Source organism: Hylobates moloch, unplaced genomic scaffold, assembly GCF_009828535.3.
Source record: "Hylobates moloch isolate HMO894 unplaced genomic scaffold, HMol_V3 SCAFFOLD_12, whole genome shotgun sequence".
In the NCBI taxonomy this organism is placed as follows: Eukaryota; Metazoa; Chordata; class Mammalia; order Primates; family Hylobatidae; genus Hylobates; species Hylobates moloch.
In genome coordinates this window covers 105212044-105224072 of record NW_026652287.1, presented here as the reverse complement: position 1 = coordinate 105224072, position 12029 = coordinate 105212044, and the positions used below count along the sequence as shown (strand labels likewise).

The 12029-nt window shown below is 46.9% G+C and overlaps 1 protein-coding gene across 6 annotated transcripts in view; it reads left to right on the top strand.

Annotated features, from left to right (window-relative positions):
* The first annotated feature begins 501 nt into the window (after window positions 1–501).
* ZNF329 (zinc finger protein 329) overlaps window positions 502–12029 on the top strand; it is a 30529-nt gene continuing 19001 nt past the window's right edge. The window contains exons 1-3 of one of the 6 annotated variants that reach the window (XM_058425455.1): window positions 502–661; window positions 10131–10223; window positions 10666–10770. The gene's annotated coding sequence lies outside the window, so the exon portion shown is untranslated. Of the gene's footprint in view, window positions 962–4648; window positions 4676–10130; window positions 10224–10665; window positions 10771–12029 lie in introns of those variants that run through there. The other 5 variants (XM_058425454.1, XM_032171389.2, XM_058425457.1 and 2 more) reach the window with 5 other exon arrangements.

The following is a 12029-nucleotide window of genomic DNA, read 5'->3' as shown; positions in this document are numbered from 1 at the left end:
GTTTCAGGATTTTGGCTGTCCGCTGCCCAAGCCTTGGCATCACGGGCGTTTTTCCCTCTCACGTTCGGGTCCCTTCAAGGTCGGCGCCAGGCATCCGCCCAGAACACCTGCACACCGCAACGCCCAGGACCCCCACAGCCTCCCTGCTGCCGCTGGGGGGCGCCATCGTCGCGACTAACGCAACCTGAGGGAGGAAGCGGTGGAGCGCCGCGCCGCGGGGTTTTCTGGGAGATATAGGCGGTGCAAGCACACGCATGCGCAGCGACGGCGCCGCAGTGGGCACTCATGCGCAGCGGAGGGTCCGGCGTCCGCCTTGGCGGGTGGGCGTGATGACCCGCACTCCCCAAGCCACTGCGGGATAGAGCGGGGCCGGGGGCTCTCAGGGGTGGCCGCGACCGGGGCGGCCCGGGACACGGCTGCGGATTCCGGCCAACAGGCCCGGAGTCGCGGCGTCGGCTCCGCCGTGGGTGCACGGGCTAGGGCTGCGGGGACTCCTGTGGGCTCCGCGTCTGCGGCTGGCAGGAATGGGGATCGTCCCCAGATCCCGCCTTCCGGGCAGGGCCTCCGCTGCCTGCGATCCTGCCCACAGTCCAAGGATCCTCCTCGCCTCTCGCGGACTGCGGTGTCAGCCGCCCGAGCCGTTCTCCGGACACCTGGCCAGGTGACAGCCCCCCACCTCCGCCTGGGGGGGGTGGTCTGCGAGTCCTCCTCACCCCCGGCAGACGTTCCCGAGCTCAGGAGGAAAAAAAAGACGAGGAAGGGGCTGCTTATGAGTCTGTCGGTGTTGATTTTAGTAGTTGTGGAATGTGAGCCCTGGGGAAATAAGTGGAAGAGGCATGGACCGTGTGGCTCCACTGGAGCGTTCGCGAATGCCTCCTGGAGGAGGAGACCAACCAGAAAGAAGAGGCAGCGTCCAGCAACTGGACAAAGGCCAGAGGGCCTTTCTGGCAAGAGGACTGGGGTGAGCAGAAGCTGATCCGGCTCTTTATCCCTGGGCGCAAGTGCCGTGTGGCATAGGTCAGTGAAGGCCTGAAAGGGATGTTGAGCCAGCAGCAAAAGGCCTTGAGTACCCCATTAAAGAAGCTACAGCTGTGGCTGACGCCTGTAACCCCAGCACTTTGGGTGGCCCAAGTGGGCTGATTGCTGAGCTCAGGGGTTGTAGACCAGCCTGGCCAACGTGGTGAAACCCTGTCTCTACTAAAAATACAAAAATTAGCCGCGCGTGGTGGCACGTGCCTGTAATCCCTGCTACTTGGGGGGCTGAGACAGGAGAATCGCCTGAACCGGCGTTGCAGAGGTTGGAGGCTGCAGTGAGCTGAGATTACACCACTGCACCCTAGCCTGGGCGATAGAGCAAGACTGTCTCAAAAAAAAAAAAAAAACACATATGTTGGCCAGGCAGGGTGGGTCACGCCTGTAACCCCAGCACTTTGGGAGGCTGAGGATTACTTGAGCCCTGGAGTTTGAGAGCAGCCTAGGTAAAATAGTGAGACCCCATCTGTACTAAAAAAATTAGCCAGGCATGATGGTGTACACTTGTAGTCCCAGCAACTGGGGAGGTCGAGATGGGAGGATTGCTTGAGCCCAGGAGGTCAAGGCTGCAGTGAGCTATGATCATGCCACTGGACTACATCCTGGACAGCAAAGCAAGACCCCATTTCTAAGAGAAAAAAAAAGTGCCATTTTGTAAATGACTTATGGGATGCTTATCTTGATGTAGAAAATCTCCTACCCCAAGAACAAACAGATAATTTCTGAACAGGGACTAGCAAACAATGGCCTCAGTGGGCCTTCTGTTTCTGTAAAGTTTTATTGGAATGCAGTCACACTTGTTTGTTTAGTATTATCTATGCTGCTACCTGGAAGAGTTGGGTAGTCATGGCAGAGACCTTATGGTCTGCAAAGCTGAAAATGTTTATTATTGGGCTTTTCACAGAAAAAGATTGCCTACATGTGACCTACAAGAATATACACTTGTGGCCGGGTGCAGTGGCTCACGCCTGTCATCCCAGCACTTTGGGAGGCTGAGGTGGGTGGATCACCTGAGGTCAGGAGTTTGAGACCAGCCTGGCCAACAAGGTGAAACCCTGTCTCTACTAAAAATACAAAAATTAGCTGGGTGTGGCGGTGTGCGCCTGTAATCCCAGCTACTCTGGAGGCTGAGGCAGGAGAATCACTTGAACCTGGGAAAGGTGGAGGTTGCAGTGAGCTGAGATCGTCACTGCACTCCAGCCTGGGGGACAGTGAGACTCAGTCTCAAAAAATACAATAAAGAATATACACTTGTGCCAGCACTGTACTTAGCACTAAGGATTTCTCTTTGCCACTGAATGGAAAAAACACCCTTGATATTATTAATGATGTTATGCTTTATTGTTAACTATATTACTAGATTATTACTTTTACTCATCTCTTCTTGCATACTCTTCTATTCTTCTGATATTTGTGTCTGTTTTAGTGCCTATTTGAGCCCATCTGCTTAATATGGTACATTTTAGTATCTAATAAAGGGTGCCTGACTTTTTTTTTTTTTTTTTGAGACAAGAGTATAGTTCTGTCGCCCAGGCTGGAGTGCAGTGGCACGATCTCAGCTCACTGCAACCTCCACCTCCTGGATTCAGGCAATTCTCCTGCCTCAGCCTCCTGAGTAGCTAGGATTAGAGGCACCCGCCACCACCCCCGGCTAATTTTTGTATCTTTAGTAGAGACGGGTTTCACAATGTTCACCAGGCTGGTCTTGAATTCCTGACCTCAAGTGATCCACCTGCCTTGGCCTCCCAAAGTGCTGGGATTACAGTTGTGAGCCACCGCGTCTGGCCTCCGACTATTCTTTTAACCAGATACTGTTGGACTTTTCTCCATATGATCTTTAAGTTGTTTTATTCTGTGAGCTGGGGGCTGGAGGAGTCTTTGAATTGGAATTGCTATAATTTCGTTTAGTAGTTTTGTGAAGATCTTTTTTTTTTGAGACCGTGTGCTAGGATTGCAGGCGTGAGCCACCGTGCCCAGCCAATTTTTATATTTTTAGAGATGGGGTTTCACCATGTTGGCCAGGCTCATCTTGAACTCCTGACCTCAGGTGATCCCCCCAGCCCAGCCTCCCCAAGAGTTGGGATTACAGGCATGAGCCACTGTGCCTGGTCTGATATTTTAATACTTTAAAAAATATATAGGCCTTCATGGAGAAATTAAAAAAAAATACTTTCCATTCAGGAATAATGTCAGTGTGTTCTGAACTTAACTTTAGGTCTGTTAATGAGGTTTTTGTATTTTCTTCACGAAGATCCTTTATTGCTTTTGCTAATTGATTTCCAAGTTGCTCCTAGCATCACTATTGTGAGTGACAATTTAATCACTATTATGGATTAGAATTTTTTTTCCAATTTTCGTTTCAAAATTGTGAAGTATTTCAACCTGTGGAGAGGTTTGGAGAGTAATAGAATAATCTATAAATAATAAAGATGATACCCATGTATCATCGAGATTTTACCTGTGTTAACATGTAGTCAGATTTTCAGGTTTTGATTTGTTTTTTCATATCAAGCATCACAGGTATAACTGAGGTCTCCTTTGTCTCTTCCCCAAGTCTTTCCCCTCAGTTGCCACTTTCTTGAGGTTGGACAATCTATCTGGTCCATGTTATTGTTACTTTACTACTTATGTATCAATCTCTGTATAACATAGATTTTGTGTCTTTTATTTCCAGGTAAGTTGTATCATGTGGATAAGTGCACAGTTTACTTTTTGAACTCTGTTTTTGGAGAACTGTCCATCTTGTATATAAGTTAGTCCTTTTTTTTTTTTTTCCGAGACGAAGTCTCGCTCTTGTCCCCCAGGCTAGAGTGTGATGGTACGATCTCAGCTCACTGCAACCTCTGCCTCCCGGGTTCAGGTGATTCTCTTGCCTCAGCCTCCCAAGGAGCTGGGATTACAGGCGCCTGTCACCACGCCTGGCTAATTTTTGTATTTTTAGTGGAGACGGGGTGTCACCATGTTGGCCAGGCTGGTCTCGAACTCCTGACCTTAGGTAAGCCCAGTCGGTTCGTTTTAACCACCCCCTATTGCTCCGTTGCACATACCACAGTTTCTCTCTTCCCTGTCAGTAAGTATTTAGGCTTCCAATTTTCCCATGCTAAAGTTTAAGAGAACCACTGAAAGAATGAAAACAATGTGTAGTTTTCATTTTCAACCAGCTATTGTTACTACAGAGGAAAGTTACTGGTTTTGTTTACATTTCTTAGATCTAGTCATTTTAACAAATTAGGCCTCCCAAAATGCTGGGATTACAGGCGTGAGCCACGCACCCAGTAAATAATTATATTGCCAATGAATAATGAGTGTACTTATTCTGAATTTTAACATTATTATCTCAAAAAAACAAGATTATAGATAAAGAAATATTTTAGGAAATTATGCAGTAAATAAAAGGAAGACTCTATAACAAAATAATGATAGCATCGGGTTAAAATCAGAGGAGGCCATAGGAGAAAGTAAACGCCTGCGCGTCCGCCCCGAGGCAAGTCCACGCCTGGGTGATGAATAACCCCGGTCGGTACCCGCGGCCGCCCCAGCGTTGGGCGGGGGAAGCTCGGGGACTCCGCTCACGCGCACATCCTGGTCCCGGCAGCCGCGCAAGCGCAATCGCCCGGAACATGGCTGCCGCCGGCCGCCAACCGTAAGTGCCGACGCATCCCTGAGCCCTGCGCCGCCTCCGTTTTCCGCGGAGGGACGGCTTGGCGGGTGGAGGCCCGCCGGGTCCTTGTGGGGAGGCGAGGGGTGCGTCCGTGGGTGGGTTTCACGCGGGTAGTGGGCATGTCGGGCCCGCTAGGGCGAGGGTCTGGCCAGGGGCGTAGTTGTCCTGGCGGGTGGGGACGCTCCGTGGCGATTGGGGTCACTCCTCTGAGGGCGAGGTTGCTCCGGGGCTGGTCTGGACGCCCCCGCTCTTTCCTTAGCGTCACCCGTGAGTTCCGCGCTCGCGTCTCTAGCCCGCCCTCCCATAGAGACCGTTTTGCCGCGCCTGCTGGGTGTCCTGGTCCGTCTCCTGGGGTAACCCCCGAGTCTACCGCTTTTCTGGCAGGTGGGAGGGGCAGATAGGCTAGAGTGGGCCTCCGGCTGAATTGGCGGCCGTGAGCCAGTGGGCTGAGCCGCTTCCCCTTGAGTCTCCGAGGTGTTAGATCACCTGTGTGTTTTTCCATTTGATATTTGCAAAATCATGTTTTTCTGCAATTCTCAGGGCCGCATTTTTGCACCTATTTAGTGACCATTTCGCTGTCTTTTTCCCTGGTTTAGTGGCATGTTTCCTTTGTGCACTCTTCCAGTCTCAGTATTTTATGACATAAAATGTTGGTTTAGATAGAGAAGCTCAAAGACTTGTGCAGTGAACGACCCGGTTAACATCTGCTGAACTTACTGTACCCCTTATCTTTCCTTCTGTCCATCCTTTCAGCCATCCATTAATCCACCTATTTTTAGAAACATTTCAAAGTAAGTTGCAGATAACACAACTCTTCTCCCTCAAACACCTCACTATGCTTACCATGAATTAGAGTTCAATAGTGCTTTTTTAAATTTTTTGAGCCAAAATTGACTTTCAGTGAAATGCACAGATATCCCCTGTACCTTTGATGAGTTTTGACAAATGCAACCTAAACCTTTATTAAAATTACCATCAGCCTGAAAAGGTCCCTTATTTTTTGCCAAGTAAAAAAATTTGGCTATAGGAACTTGGGCTTGTTAAAGTACGTTTTGAATACCCAGCTTTTGTCTGTTTTTTCTTTTTTCCCACAGCAAGTGACTTTCCTCCATTCTACTGCTTGTTTACCTCTCTCTTCATTGTGAAAAGTTCCACATTTGCATAAAAGTTGCAGGAATAGTTTAACACTCGTAAAACCATCCAGATTCTAAAATTATTAACACTTTTTGCCACATTAGCTTTATCTTTCTTTTCCCCCTGCCTCAAACACATGCATAGGTGTTACCAGAAAGGGGGTCCCGAGCTATACTCCAACAGAGGGTTCTTATATCTTGGGAAAGAAAATTCAGGGCGAGTCCATACAGTAAAGTGAAAGCAAGTTTATTAAGAAAGTAAAGGAATAAAAGAATGGCTACTCCATAGATAAAGCAGCCCCAAGAACTGCTGGTTGCCCATTTTTATGGTTATTTCTTGATTCTATGTTAAACAAGGGGTGGATTATTCATGCCTACCATTTTTAGGCCATATAGAGTAACTTCCTGATGTTACCATGACATTTGTAAACTGTCATGGTGCTAGTGGGAGCAGGACCAGAGGTCACTCTTGTTGCCATCTTGGTTTTGGTGGGTTTTAGCCACCTTCTTTACTGCAAGCTTGTTTTATCAACAAGGTCTTTATGACCTGTATCTTCTGCCAATCTCCTGTCTTATCTTGTGACCTAGAATGCCTTAACTGTCTGGAAATGCAGCCCAGTACGTCTCAGCCTTATTTTACCCAATCCCCATTTAAGATGGAGGTTTGCTTTGGTTCAAACGCCTCTTGACGTAGGGTTTTCTTTTTATATTTTACACACACACTTGTACACACAGGTGTTGCAGAGGCAGGTATGGTACAGACATATTTACATACACTTAGTTTTTTTGGCTGAGTTACTGAAAGTATGTTGTAGATATCATACCTCACTGAAATACTTCAGCCAGGATCTTGTAAGAAAAGTAACGTTCTTATTTTTTAATTTTGTATTTTTTATAGAGATGAGGTCTCACTATGTTGCCCAGACTGTTCTTGAACTCCTGGTCTTAAGCAGTCCTCCTGCCTTGGCCTCCCAAAGTGGTGGGATTACAGGTGTGAGCCACCACACCCAGCCAAAAAGAACATTCTTGAACAAAACTAGTGTTATTATCACACCCAAGTATACTTTTTTTTTTTTAAAAGATGGAATCTTACTCCGTCACCCAGGGTAGAGTGCAGTAGAGTGATCTCGGCTCACTGCAACCTCTACCTCCCAGGCTCAAGTGATTTTCCTGCCTCAGCCTCCTAAGTAGCTGGAATTACAGGCGTGTGCCACTATGCCCAGCTAATATTTGTATTTTTAGTAGAGACGGGGGTTCCACCATGTTGGCCAGGCTGGTCTTGAACTCCTGACCTCGAGTGATCTGCCTACCTTGGCCTCCCACAGTGCTGGGATTACAGGCGTGAACCACTGCGCCTGGCCCCAGATACTTTATTATTGATACAGAATTCTTGTCTGATATAGTTTGTATGTAGCTGATATCGTTTGTATGGTTTTTGGGTATTTGTTTTGATCCAGGATCCAATCCAGGATCCTGTGTTACATTGACTTGTCATATTATTTTCATCTCCCTCAACCTTGAATGGCACTCTCCTTTTTTTTTTTTTCATGAAATTGATACATTTTAAAAAGACACAGCTGGTGGTTGTGTAGATTTGTCACTTGATGTTCATTTGATATTCCCAATATTAAATTCAGACTCTCATCTTGGGCTGGGCGTTGTCTAAGTGACATCACGTTCTTTTTGGTGTGTCGTGTCAGGAAGCATGAGAGGGTGGTGGTGATCAGAGTTTTGTCATGTGATTAAAGTGCTCTCTGCCGGGATTCTCTACTTTTTCCCCTCTGTAATTGACAATTCACTCTAGAGATGGTACTTTGAATGTTCTTTTAATCTTATGTTCATGGTGTATTACTCATTTTGATATAGCAAGATGTTTCAAATATTTTCTTTATGTTTTGTGCCTTTTGTGAGTTAAGAAATTCTTTGGCTTGGCGCAGTGGCTCACGCCTATAATCCCAGCACCTTGGGAAGCTGAGGCGGGCGGATCACTTGAGGTCAGGAGTTCAACACCAGCCTGGCCGAGATGGTGAAACCCAGTCTCTACTAAAAATATAAAAATTAGCTGGGTGTGGTGGCGGGCACATGTCATCCAAGCTACTTGGGCAGCTGAGGCAGGAGAATCACTTAAACCCAGGAAAGCAGAGGTTGCAGTGAGCTGAGATCATGCCGCTACACTCCAGCCTGGGTGACAGAGTGAGGCACTGTCTCCAAAAAAAAAAAAGGAAGAAAAAAGAAATTTTTTTTGGCTTGATGCAGTGGCTCACGCCTTAATCCCAGCACTTTGGGAGTCTGAGGCTGGAGGATCACTTGAGCTCAGGAGTTTGAAACCAGCCTGGGCAACATAGTGAGACCCAATCTCTACAAAACATTAAAAAAAAAAAAAATGGCCGGGCGCAGCGTCTCATGCCTGTAATCCCAGCACTTTGGGAGGCCGAGGCGGGCGGATCACGAGGTCAGGAGATCGAGACCATCCTGACCAACACGGTGAAACCCCGTCTCTACTAAAAATACAAAAAATTAGCCAGGCGTGGTGGTGGGCATCTGTAGTCCCAGCTACTCGGGAGGCTGAGGCAGGAGAATGGCGTGAACCCGGGAGGCGGAGCTTGCAGTGAGCCGAGATCGCACCACTGCACTCCAGCCTGACTCCAGAGCAAGACTCCATGTCAAAAAAAAAAAGAAAAAAAATTAGCCAGGTGTGATGGTGTACTCTGGTCACGGCTCCTGAGCCCAGGCATTCAAGATTGCAGTGAGCCATGATCATACTACTGCATTCAAGCCTGAGCATCAAAGCACGACTCTGTCTCTTTAAAAAAAAAAAAATTCTTTTCTGGGCGCCATGGTTCATGCCTGTAATCCCAGCATTTTGGGAGGTCGAGGCAGGCAGATCACCTGAGGTCAGGAGTTCGGGATCAGCCTGGCCAACTTGATGAAACCCCATCTCTATTAAAAATATAAACAGTTAGCCGAGTGTGGTGACGCGTGCCTGTAATCCCAACTACTCAGGAGGATGAGGCACGAGAGTCGCTTGAACCCAGGAAGCGGAGGTTGCAGTGAGCCGAGATCGCGCCACTGCACTCCAGCCCAGCTACAGAGCGAGACTCCGTCTCAGAAAAAAAAAAAAAAAAAATATATATATATATATATAGATAGATAGATAGATAGATATAGATATAAAATTAGCTGCACGTGGTGGCAAGTACCTGTAGTCCTGGCTACTCGGGAGGCTGAGGCAAGAGAATCCCCAGGAGGCGGAGGTTGCAGTGAGTCGAGATCACGCCACTGCACTCCAGCCTGGGCGACAGAGCGAGACTCCATCTGAAAAAAACAAAAACAAAAACAAAATAACAACAACAACAACAAAAATTTTTTCTACTCTGATAACTCAAAGATATTCTTGTAGTTCTTTACTTATTTATTTATTGAGACTGAGTCTCGCTGTTGTTGCCCGGGCTGGAGTGCAATGGCGCAATCTTGGCTCACTGCAACCTCCGCCTCCCGGGTTCCAGCAATTCTCCTCCCTCAGCCTCCCGAGTAGCTGAGATTATGGGCGCCTGCCACCACGCCCGGCTAATTTTTGTATTTTTAGTAGAGACGGGGTTTCACTATGTTGGCCAGGCTGGTCTTGAACTCCTGACCTCGGGTGATCCACCTGCCTCAGCCTCCCAAAGTCCTGGGATTATAAGCGTGAGCCACTGCGCCCAGCCTAGTTCTATTATTTCTAATCATTCAAAAAAATTTTTTCTCACATACTATGTAGGTCTCATAAGCCTGTGTGTGAGCGTGAGTGAATTTGGAATTGTAAATATTTTTCCATCTGAAAAGACAGCAAGAGGTATACTTACTCTTGCTAATGTGTGAGGCCACCTTTACCACCTTTTAAAGTATTAAATGTCTCCAAGTCTGTTTGGGGCTCTGTCCTTCCTGTACCTTCACTGGGTTGCTTGCTTACTGGAACTTTAAGGAGAAGCCTTGACTTTGGCAAAACAACTACTCCCAGCTCTTTTTCCTCCTCCTTTTTGTTTTTTAAGGAGTTGTCATGGATATTTCAGGAAACTGTCTTCTTCAATGTGAATTTTGTCATGCGTCAGTAAAGTTATTCCAGAGATTTGCTTGGAAAGCATTGCTTTTACAGGTCTAGTGAGAGTTGTGCTGGTTTCAGTACTCGGCCCTTTCGTCTGTGTACCTGGTCTAGCTCCTCACTTACTCCAATGCCCCTTCAGGTCTTGAGTAAACTTTTTCAAGTTTTCACCACAAAGATACTATATAATTTTTGTTAATTTTTGTTTTCTTTTTTTTGATACAAGGTCTTGCTGTCTCACCCAGGCTGGAGTGCAGTGGCACTATCACAGCTCACTGCAGCCTTGAGCTCCTGGGCTCCCAAGTAGCTGGGACTTCAGGTATGCACTGTCACTCCTGGCTAAAGGCATTTCACTACATTGTCCAAGCTGGCCTGGAACTCCTAGGCTCAAGTGATCCTCCTGCGTCAACCTCCCAAAGTGCTGGTGTTACAGGTGTAAGCCAGTGCACCCGGCTGTGGATGGGCTTTCATTGTGATTAGATAGTGGGGTTGGAGTTGGGGCTTGCATAGTTTGAACTTCCTGCTGGCACCAAGGAGGAAACACCCAGACTTTCTTGTTAGCTTGCCCAGATGAGAGGGAGAAGGAGAAAGGGGTGGGGGCTTGAAAGCTGTCACAACCATCCAAAATGGAGTCAGACTCCTTATCACACTTGTAATCACATGGCTGACTTTATCAGCATGGGATTAAAGTTGGTAAATGATTTATTTTTGTTAATGAGTTGTGAACAAGTAAAGTAAACATTATTATGGGTGTCCCACAGAGATGGCTGGAGCCTTGTGGATGGGCGCAAATGGCTAATGTCCAGCAACCGTCGACGTCAAGTATCCACGCACCTGGCCTGAGTGGATCCCTCTGCCTTTCAGAGGTGAGTACCAGGGAATGGAAGTCTACACGAGCTCAGCACATCCCTGCAAGGACTGTTATTTCCTTTATAAAGTCCCAAAATACCAGAAATGTGGCAGATGGGGTCTAGACCAGTGGTTCTGACCCTTACAGACTCGACACATACTTACTCTTTAAAACAGCTTTATTGAGATATAATTCATATAGCATACAATTTACCCTTTTAAGTGTACAATTCACTGTTTTTTATTATATTAACTAGCTTGTATATCCATTGCTACAGTCAATCTTCGAATGTTTTCATCACCCCTGAAAAGGAAAACCCATACCATTTAGCAGTCACTCCCCCATCTTTCCCAGCCCTAGGTAATCACTAATCTACTTTCTGTCTTATAGATTTGCCTGTTATGGACATTTCATATAAATAGCCTACAATATGTGGTCTTTTGTGTGTGGCTTGTTAGACTTAGGAAAATGTTTCATGTTATAGCATGGGTCTTTATTTTATTTATTTTATTTTATTTTTTTTTTGAGATGGAGTCTTGCTCTGTCACCTGAGCTGGAGTACAGTGGTGCAGTCTGGGCTCACTGCAAACTCTGCTTCCCAGGTTCAAGCAATTCTCCTGCCTCAGTCCCCTCAGTAGCTGGGATTACAGGCAAGGGCCACCACACCCGGCTAATTTGTTTTTTGGTTTTTTTTTTTGAGACGGAGGTTCGCTCTTGTTGCCCAGGCCGGAGTGCAATGGCACGATCTCGGCTCATCGCAACCTCTGCCTCCTGGGTTCAAGCGATTCTCCTGCCTCAGCCTTCTGAGTAGCTGGGATTATAGGCATGTGCCACCACACCTGGCTAATTTTGTATTTTTAGTAGAGACGGGGTTTCTCCATGTTGGTCGGGCTGGTCTCAAACTCCCAACCTCAGGTTATACACCCTTCTCGGCCTCCCAAAGTGCTGGAATTACAGGCTTCAATCACCTCACCCGGTCTACACCCGGCTAATTTTTTTGTATTTTTTTAATAGAGATGGAGTTTCACCATGTTGGTCAGGCTGGTCTCGAACCCCTGGCCTCAAATGATCCACTCACTTTGGCTTCCCAAACTGCTGGGATTACAGGCTTGAACCACCGCGCCTGGCCAGCATGTGTCTTTACTTTATTCATTTTATGGATGAAGAATATTCCATTGTTGCCGGACGTGGTGGCTCACCCTGCACTCCAGCCTATGTGACAGAGTGAGACTCTGTCTCCAAAAAAAAAAAAAAAAAAAAAAAAAAAAAAAAATT